Raw genomic sequence first — 9,893 nt, forward strand, 5'->3', positions numbered from 1 at the left:
TGCAGCCTCTGGATCGTCCCAAGACGCGCACACGTGGCCAAAACCCTCTCTTCAGATTTCTTCCTGTGTGGCCCTGCCCACCCCCCAGAACCTTAAGGATAAATGCCATTGCTCTGAAAATCACAAACGCCGCTGACTGACACACCAAAGCTGCATGGTCCGGGCTTTCCTCCAAACCAGGCACAGCCCTGCCCCCACTCAGACACAGTCTGCACCTCTTGAGATGAGCTGATCCACTTGCACGGCTGTGAACACCAGCTAAGAATGACGAATCCCAATGTGTATCTCTAGTCCGGCTCCTTCACCTGAGCCCCAGGCTCATAGACACGAGTGCCTCTTGGAAGTCCTAACTTGGATGACAAATGGCATCTTAAAAATGCCATATGTCAAAAAAAAGGCCTTATGTCCACCATTTACTCTAGACTTCGATTCCTGGCAGGTACCTCCCAGGCTCCCCATTTTAGTAACAGCCCCAGCACCCACCTAGGTGTTTGAGGTCACATTCAATTTCCACTGTTCCCTCCACCTGGCCCTGCCCTGGAATCAGTCTTGTTATTTCTGTCGCTAAGCCAGTCTCAAGTCTGGTTCTGCAGGGAGCACGATGGAAACCCACAAGCTCACAGCAAGGTGCACTGAGTCACAGTCCTCCGAAGGGAGTTCCCTGGAGGGGGAGGCATCTCCTGCTGCCAGTCACCTCAGAAGGCACTGGATTCTCACAAAGAAGGACCAGAAGAAGGGACTCAAGGATCGCCCGTGATCTGAGGTTTGAAGGGCCCGAGGTCTGGGGGAGCTCCTAGTTAGCTGACACTCCTGTCAGTGAGCAGATGAGGATGGTAGGAACCCAGGCAAGTCTGTTCTCGCTCCGACCCCTTTTCTCTCGGGAGCCACGGGAAAGGCCAGTTTCCAGGGCACAGACCGGCCATCACAGATCCCAGCCTGCATTTGCCAACCCAGACAGCCTAGACTCCTACTTGCGACTCTTACTTCTGTTCTGTTCCCCCCCAGAATGTGATGGACTCTTTCAGAAAGTCTGGACTGTCTCAAGCGAGACCAAGTCAGTGAAGGATGAAGTGTCCACATTTGGACCAGAGCATGAAAGGAGAAACAAGGCCTCATGTCCAGCATGACGGTGGTGGCCAAGCCCTTTCCCTGGGTGAGATGAACCAGGGTCGGGGTGAGAATGCAAGGTCCCTTCACGGCTGACAGGGGTGTTGGAGACTCACTACCGCAAAATAACCACACGGCCGTCAGTGGTGGACATCAGCTGCAACAGACACAGAGTCAGCTATTTACTGCCAAAAAGGGGTAAAAGTAAAGGCCGGTGCAGGGAGGCCTGCACGGCTGCTGAGGCAAACCACAGACCCGGCTCTGAATGCCCACTGGCTGAAGCAGAGAGGAAGCTACGTCCCCTTTAGCGGTCCCTGTGTCCACCAGATCCAAGTGAACCAGTTACTTAGGACAAGGCAATGTTTTCCTGATACTTAGAAAAACCAGCCTCATAAAGGGAACAAAAGAGTGGCATGGTTTTAGGCCCGCTCCTGCCCCTCTATGAATGCAAAGTAAAGTAAATGGCACTGGGAAGGTGAATGCAAAAAAAAAAAACCAAAAAACAAAAAACCGGTGACTGCTTCCTCCAACAGCGTCCCCTGCAGCTGCTCACCTCCGAGCCGGCAACTTCCTCACCAGTGACCGCCGGCCAGGAAGCGCCGTCACGCACGTCACACAGCGACAGCCAGGAACCATGTGCCGAGCACGTTTGTGTAAAAGCCAGAATCAAAGAAGGTGCTGCAGAATTTGACTTTCCAAGTTTAAATACTCCATGAAAAAATCCCTCAGCAGCCGCCTAAATCAATTCGCATCTCACTTCTTCAAAACAAATAAACAAAATTAGTAAGAGAGCATTTGTTACCAAATATAAGGACGAACTAACAGGTTCCTCAAAGCAAGGACTTTAACAGATATCAAACTCCAGTGGGTGATGTGCTAACATAGCAAAAATTCCAAAAAAGTAGAAAATAAGATGACTAGGATAATATACGAATCATGGCAACTGTTAAGTTTTTGCTTTTTATAGCGATGGAGACGGCACAGAGGGCGATTTGGCTATTCCAATGCAGGGTGTGCACAGCCCACATTTTCAGACCCAACAACAAGCTCACGGGGTGGTATAAGGGAAAAAGGAAAATAGAAAAAGGAATAGAGGAACAGCCAAAATTAGAAACACACGAGAACAAAAATGACTTTGACAGCATTTACAAGAAATTACGTCAGTGTGATGAGGACAGGGACGCAGGGACGGTGAGACCCACCCTCACCTCCTGATCCAGGGGAGGCAGGGGCCTGAGGGAAGCGATGGTGCTGGGGGACCCCAACGTGGTCAGCGCCCCAAACCAAAACTTCACCTAGATGCGTGTAGACAGCTTTTGAGCTACAAAATGTGGTCGCATTTCAAGCTGGACAACTTTACTCACTCCCACCAAGAGGAACAGGGGAGAATTAGGTTCTGCTCCTGAACCAAAGCATTGTTTAAAAAATTAATGACTGTGTAATAGTAAAAGCAACAATGGAGTAAAAGTCACTGGAGGAGAACGTGCTTGACCCGAGCTCACTGGCCACGTTATCTCACTGACGTTCAGATGCTGGCTGAGCCCTTATGGTACCAGAACAGACAGACCCACCAGGAGGGAGGTTTAATGCGCTGCTGTATTTTGATGCCGGCAGCCATGCCTGGTACACGAGGTTCTGGGTAAACAATGGTGACAGTGTCAACCACTATGGGCTAAGCACACATCCAGCTACTCCGCCAAATCCCAAGGGCAGACTTCAAAAGGCAAAAACAAGCTGGCATTCTCTGTTGGCTCTGCAGAATCAGAGCCAAGCAGTTGCTGAGCAAAAATGTCACCAGTGCCTCCTATGACAAAATAGGAGGCACTGGCGTGGGGCTGGGGCAGGGCTCCAGGCTTCCACTGATCACCCACCAGTCTGTCCAGGGGGTGAAGGAGGTCCCTGCTTTCATTGCACCGATGCACCTACCTTGAATGACGCCTTAGGACTCAACAGGAGGTGACAGGTGAGGTGAACGGAGCCAGCCTTGGTGTAACACGGTTCTGGCAGCTATGCCCTCAGCAGTGCCCAGTTTCCTAAACCTGACACCTCATCTCCAAGGAGCAGAAGTGTAGTGTGGGCATGTAGATCACAGGGCCCTGTGAGGACAAGTACAGATCATGGCCACGACATGCCTCTCCCCTTCCTTAAGCCATAGAGGAATGTCCGGGGAGGAAGTGAAAATTATTCCAGAGCCCGCCAGGCACCACACGCAGGTGGGACACGGATCCCCTGTGTCTGTCATTCACAGGACTGGTGTGGATTTTCTTTTTATCAATTCTCTGGCATCTTCTCCTCCATCTTACCAACAACAAGAAAGTAGAATCTGACCTTAGAATCACAGAGAATCACAGAGCCCCTCCTGCACAGCGGGCCCGGCAGCACGTGCCATGTCCTCAGACCGTCACCTGTGGGACCGCCATGAGCGCTCTCCAGACTCAAGGCCCGAGGCCGTAGGCCGGGGGGACACAGCTCACCTCACTCTCCCCAGTAAAGGGGGACCACCTCTCGGCAAAGACGTCTCACCCTCTTCTGCCCGAGGGACAGCTTGAAAGATACACAGGGAAACATAGTAGAGGGTGAGGGGTTAGGCAGCCCTGAAGTGATCGTCTGCACTTCCAAGGCAGAGTGGGGCCTTTGACCTAATCACAGGGACAAAGTGAGGACGAATTTTTCCCTGCTGTGTCCCATACACCGTGACACGCCTTTCCCTGCGTAAGGAGCTAATTCGGAAGCCCCTGGCAGTGTTTCTGATGTCCTAACTTGGCATGGTGGCTGTCAGGCAGGGGAGAGGGCCTGAGCCGTGCTGGTGCTGGGCCTGGGAGGCAGGAGACATCGGCTCCACCCTGAGCTCAACCAGCACCTCGTTCTGCGTCTCGGGATTCAGAGTCTCATTTATAAGCAAAGGGATGAAACTGTCCCAGGACAGGCTGTCCAACAGGAATGAAATGAGAGTCATGTAAATAACGTTTCCCAGTTGCCACGTTTAAAATGTAACAAAAAAAAACCAAGTAACTGATTTTAAGAACAGACCTTACTTATTCTACTGTATGTAAAATACTATCATTTTGACGTGTAATCAATATAGAAAGTAACAAGATAGTTTATATTCTTTTTACTAGACAAGTTTCAGCGTCTGATGTGCATTTGAACTACAGCACATCTCAGCTCAGACCGGCCTCCTCCCCAGCACTACTAACAACAGTAGCTGTGGCTACTCTATTGGACAGCAACTCCAGGGGTCCCCCCAAGTGTCCTGGCTGAAAAGGGGGAGTAAGTGTCCACACTAACCCTAAAAGGATCTCTCTGAAACAAAGGCGGATTTAGTTTTAAACGTCTGAAAACCGGCGGGCTACACCTCCTTCCCGCCTTGGCTACAAGAAAGCCCTCCTCCTTGATGATCCCATTCTGGATGTAGGGAAGCAATCTGTCACACAGCCAGGGTGGCCCGGCCTTCAGGTTGACTTGCCTGCTGTCTGTGTCCAGTCCCACGAAGTCCTCCTTCTCAAATAGGATGTAGAGGAGGGGGGTCTTCTCCCCAGAATTTTCGGGGTCCCCATCCAGCCACTTGGACTTGGGCAAGATGAAGAGTGACTCAGTGAAGTCGTCGATCCTCTTCTCCACCACCCTGCAGTCCTCGTAGATTGAAGGCCACGTCGGTGTGCGGCTGCTCGGCCACCTCCCCATACAGCACAAAGACAAAGAGCTGAGAGTCGTAGAGCGTGGTGCCATACAGCTCCTCTGTGCGTGGAGCTTCTAGAAGGTCTTGGCCAAGAGGCAGTCAGTAATGGTGACAAGGCCCATGACATTGCGGTGGGTCTGGAAGTCACTCCATCCATTCTCGGGCACATAGAGATACCTATAGTAGATACAGAGTGCCCACTGGGAGCCGCACGGTCTGATCTGGCTCACCAAGGAGATTCCATTATAGATGCAAAAGAAATTCTCTAAGATGATCCCCACGGGTTGGACCACAATCGGGAGAGTCTGGTGGTCCTCAGCGCACTGCCCGTAGTCAGGGGCGTTCATGTTGCAGGCCCTGCCGAGAAGGGAGGGTAAATCGATGTACACACTGTGCTGTGGGCTGCGGGCCTCACTGGGATGAGGCGACCTGGTGTGCACCAGCCAGAAGGCAAGGGAAGTCCAAGCAAATCGGGGATAATTTTGTCCTCAGCGTCTGCACATGGCTACTGAAGCTCAGATCACATTACCCAGCTTTTGGTCTAGGCTTCCATCCCCTGCAGAAAAGGATCATTTCTTGTTTTCTGTTTCCAAGCACCTAGGCAGGCCCTGATGCAAAGTCGGTGCTCAAAACTGCTGAATAAATGAATGAATAAAGGAACTGCTTCCCCACCCCTCAGCAGGATATAATGCAAAGAACCATAGTAGGATCAAAATATCTGGATTTCAACGCCAATTTATTTGAACTCCTAAGGTGCAGAATAATGGGTAAGAAAACTTGCTTTGGGGAGGAGGGTACAGTTCAGTGGTAGAGCACGTGCTTAGCATGTTCAAGGACCTAGGCTCAATCCTCAGTACCTCATTTTAGAAAAATGAAACAAATAAATAGACTTAATTAACCCCCTCAAAAAATATTTTCTCCATTCAAATTTCAAAAAAACCCACCTTGCAATTGACACAACATTGTAAACTTGACTATACTTCAATTAAAAAAAAACTTGCCTTACAAGAATATATCTGGATTATGGAAGTTTGCAAATGTAAAATGCCTAGGGTACCACCTGCATAAGAAGAAGGAACTGTACAAATGTACTATCCCTCATTTATGAGCTATTTTTCCTTTGGGGAGATTATAACCTCTCAGAGATATTTTTCTCATATTAAAAAAAAAAAGAAAAAGAAAACATTACCTGATTCTCCATACTGCTGAAGAATCAGATAACCCTATGAAAGCATCTGACCCACAGAGTTTATTCAATAAATGTTTGTTGAATGAATGAATAAACAAGCAAAGTGAATGCTGCTCCCTGCCACAGACCATCATAATGGTACTGCTTGGAAATGCCAAGCCCACGTTCCACCCAAATCTTCACTAACCACGTGGGTGACCTGGGCAGACCTGTGTGCTTCTCTCAACACCAGTTTATTCATAAATAGAAATGAGGGCAATAACACAAACCTAAAAGGGTTAGTGAGTCACGAATGAATAGTACCCCAACTTTGCAAGATGGAACTATTAAAGAAAATTGGGCAAAGAGTCCATAGGCCCTCTCCATATTATCTCTTACAACTACATGGGAATCTACATTACATCTAAAAATAAAAAGTCTATTATTTTAAAGAGGCTATTGAGTTTAAATCAGCTCACCGTCTCAAATAAGGAACACACAGTACAAATAAGGCAATGCGCAGCCCATGAGATGCACTCAGTAAATATTCCCACTGAACCCACTGGTCCCTCCAAATTCAGAGCATGAGGATGTGTCCTCGTGGCCAGAGGCCACTGCACCTGAAGCTAAAAAAGCTAATGGTCCCCACTTTCAAAAGCCCCTGCCACAAACCTAGGTCTAATTTTGTATTTGTAATTTTTTTTCTTTTTATAAAATAGAAATCCCCAATTGCATAGCCTTCAGGTCACCAAAACCTGACCACAGAGATCATGATGGCAACCCTCCTTGGTGAAACAATAAAATGAAAAGCCATTTCCACAAGACCTGTGTGTAAATCTACTAGGGAACTTCATCCTGGACTGAGAGGAAGAGGACTGGGGAGGAGGGGGCAATCTGAGGCACACAGACCCATGGGCCACCTGTCCCACGATGGACATTACACTCAACCCTCACCCTCCAGGAACTTCAAAATACACACAGACAGAGTGATGTGGACAATATATATGTATTTTTAAAGAAATTCCGACTCTCTAGCAGGTCTTGTATCTACCGAGACACAAATGGCTTATGTGTATAATGTTTCACAAAAGCCTTAAAACATTACCACCCCAACTTGACACATTAAGAAGCTAGGGATAGAGGTTTATCACATTGTGCAAGATTAGAGAGTTGCCACATCAGACACTGTATTTAAACCCAAGCCTTTGCTCCAGTGCTCACACAAGAAAGTGTGACATACTGCCCCTTTCCTGCCCTCTCCCTGCAATAAATCTCTGAAGAGTCTTTTCTGTGCCACGTGGAATCACAATCACGTCAATTTACCACAAAGAGCTATGTGACTCCTTGGAGGACGTGTCAAAATCTAAAGGGTTGTGATGGGTGGAGAGATTTGAATTTTCTGTTTCTCAAAGGAAATATGGCTTTAAAAGAAACTGAAAAGCACTTATCTCGTCTAAGCCCTCATTGTGCAGAGAAGGAAATGGAGGCTCAGAAGAGATGAGGAAAGGGACTTATTAACAAATATTGCCTCAGTGCAGCACCAAGCCAGCCCTGGGCCCTACTGGGGGAGTACCTGGAAGGCCCAGGAAAATGATTGTTAGAAAAAGGAAAGAGAAGAAGCATACAAGGCCCTGTCTCTACACCACCATACCATGAAGTTCCACCAAATTATCCAGTATTGGGTGCAGCCAAAATTTAGGTGGGCTAAAGAGGTTATAGAAACCTGGAAGTCTCAACCATAGTGGAAATTCCAACATTTACTGTTTTTTTCCAAGTTCAAGCATCAGTTCAGTGGGCACTCCATACGAGGGACTACACGAGGCCTGGAGTTCTCCCAAATACAGTTCTCTATTATCACGTGTGCAAACCACACACAGGCCCACCAGAAGAAAAACGCCCACACATAAGATGGAACTACTGAAACAGAAAAGAGCCAACCAGCATATATTGCTAGCAAAAACGGTGCTGCTAGAAATAGACTCATGGACATAGAAAGCAAACTGTTGTTAGCAGGCAGGAAAGGGAGGATTAACAGATACACATTAATAAATATAAAATAAATGACAAGGACCTACTATATAGCACAGGGTACTATTTTCAATTTCTTGTAATGAGTTGTACTAAAAACAATCTGAAAAACATTTATATACATATGCATAAGCTTATAACTGAATCTCTGCTGTACATCTGAAGCTAACATGGTAAATTTACAACACTTCAATAAAAAATAATTTTATATAATAAGTAAAAATAAAAGCAACGCCATAAAAAAAAAAGTAAAAGAACACGGTAATCCCCTTAGCTGTAGGTGGTGGAGAACTCTGCAAGCACCAAGTCCACTCGAATACTCCAGCACTGGCGGTCACTCATTCTAACCATCAGAGAATCACTTGGCTTCTACGAGGTTACTTTTCTCTTCAGTGAAAGGCTACAGTTGCATCTAATGATGTATTGAATCTCATCATTCACAAACCCAAGAATTAATGAGGATTTCCCATAGGCCTGGCTCTGGACAGATGAAAAGATAGGGTCCCAGATATATTCATGTGTAGAAGAAGTTTATGCCATAAAGACATTAATTCTTCCTGCTTTGATAGACAGATTCATTGCAATTCTGATTAGAATTCCTCCCAGATATTTCATGGAATGTAACAAGTTAATTTATGGTCAGGAACAGCCAAGAAACTTCTTTAGAACCACCACTGGGAAGGGGTGGATAGGTCATGCATTTCAACTGGTCTTTCTGATGTGATGAAAACGTTCTGGAATAATAATGGTTGCACAAATGTGAATATGCTAAAAGCTGCTGAATTGTAACATTCAAGTGGGTGGACTTCATGGTGTGTGAACAATATCACAATAAAGCTGTTATATGAAAAAATCCTTCTTGCCAATTATTTTTCCCTCTATACTACTAGTCTGTCCCACAATTTAAGTAAAACAAACAAACAAAAAAAACAAAACAAACCAGATTTTGCCAGGAGCTCTTTAGGAGTGCAATGTCCCTGGGTCTCCAACGCCTCAGGTTGTGCTGTTCCTGTTAACACACAATAGCTGGGCTGGACTAGTTAGGGACTATAAGTATCTTTTTAAGATCGAGGGTCTCACGTTTCACCCTGGGAGAGTGAATGATGGAGGATGAGACAGCCTCATGCCTTCAGCTCATTTTTAACTGAACCAAGCCCTGCTTTCACCACTGTAATCCCTCTCAGTATAAAAACATGTGACATCAACAAGCACCGCCATCATAACACCTGAAAGTGTTCAAGGTACTTACCTGGGGCAGAAATCCTGATCAAGGAGACAGAAGCTCCCTCAGCACTGCCGCTCCCTTTTCCCGACTCCACCAGGAGAAGCTGGGAGTTACAGCCGCGGGCTCTCAGCCTGGGGAGCAGCGCCCACGCCGCTAATCTGGACCTCAGGGATCGGGAAAGGGAGAGGAAGGCAGCCCCGGGGTCGCGGGGCAGGGAGAGTGGGGTGGGGGACGCGGGCTGCAGCCCCGCTCGGAGGCCAGCCCCAGCCCCAGCCCAAGCCGCCCGCCCCGTCCGGGTGTGCAGACCCCGCCCGCCCGGGACACAGCCCGCCCAGTGGTGGGGACGGGTCGGCGGGCTAGGAGAGGAAGCCCGGGAGGGGAGGACTCGCGGGCGGGAGAGGGGAAGCGGACGCCAGCCGCGGACTGAGGGGAGCCCGGCTGGGCCAAGAGGCGGCAGGGGCACACCTGGCCCTGGACAGCTGTGGCCGGGGCGCCGGGGCAGGTGGCGCGGGCAGAGGGGTCTGGCCCGAGCAATCCAGCTGAACACACGCTGACTGGTGCCCTGGGGGCTGTGACACGCCGACCGCCCTCCCGCAGCCGCCTCACCCCTTTCCCGATATCCCCTCACCTTGCACTTCCACAGCCAGAGGCCCCGGCCCCAGGCAGTAGTCAAAGGCCTACAGGGC

At 48.5% G+C, this 9,893-nt stretch overlaps 1 long non-coding RNA gene across 1 annotated transcript in view; it reads right to left on the minus strand.

The window, feature by feature from the left end:
* LOC140694996 (uncharacterized) overlaps nt 1–9,893 on the minus strand; it is a 30,808-nt gene extending 20,915 nt beyond the window's left edge. Inside the window, exons 1-2 of the long non-coding RNA XR_012070671.1 lie at nt 9,836–9,893; nt 9,232–9,371 (exon numbers count right to left, since the gene is read on the minus strand). This is a non-coding gene — a long non-coding RNA (uncharacterized lncRNA). The remainder of the gene's footprint in view (nt 1–9,231; nt 9,372–9,835) is intronic.

Source organism: Vicugna pacos, unplaced genomic scaffold (assembly GCF_048564905.1).
Source record: "Vicugna pacos unplaced genomic scaffold, VicPac4 scaffold_118, whole genome shotgun sequence".
NCBI classification, from domain to species: domain Eukaryota; kingdom Metazoa; phylum Chordata; class Mammalia; order Artiodactyla; family Camelidae; genus Vicugna; species Vicugna pacos.